Source organism: Scyliorhinus torazame, chromosome 22 (assembly GCF_047496885.1).
Source record: "Scyliorhinus torazame isolate Kashiwa2021f chromosome 22, sScyTor2.1, whole genome shotgun sequence".
Taxonomy (NCBI): domain Eukaryota; kingdom Metazoa; phylum Chordata; class Chondrichthyes; order Carcharhiniformes; family Scyliorhinidae; genus Scyliorhinus; species Scyliorhinus torazame.
In genome coordinates this window covers 99,735,993-99,736,366 of record NC_092728.1, presented here as the reverse complement: position 1 = coordinate 99,736,366, position 374 = coordinate 99,735,993, and positions in this window count along the sequence as shown.

The following is a 374-nucleotide window of genomic DNA, read 5'->3' as shown; positions in this document are numbered from 1 at the left end:
TCCTGTGTGTAAAATTGGTGAATTTGTGTAAAGTAGACAACACAACATGGTGGCAGCAATCATGAGTTTGAAGCAAGGACAGATTTACAATGAAACACACCGTGCCTAGGCCCAGGGCCCTCAAACGACATGGGGGCTCCAAAATGATGAGTGAGTCTCTCGCAGCCAACCTGCAGAACTACTTTCAATTCTTCCAGAATTTAGGTATCAATCACTTTGCTGAGCCAATCACTGAGGAGGGGAGGGGGGGAAGCTCTTTCCTGACACACTCAACGGTCAGAACTGCATTACCCATGCTGCGTGTGGCACCATGTGCTTGTGGGTGAGGAGCGGCAGTATGCAATGAGGGGAGACCTAGCCTGCGGTGCCTGATG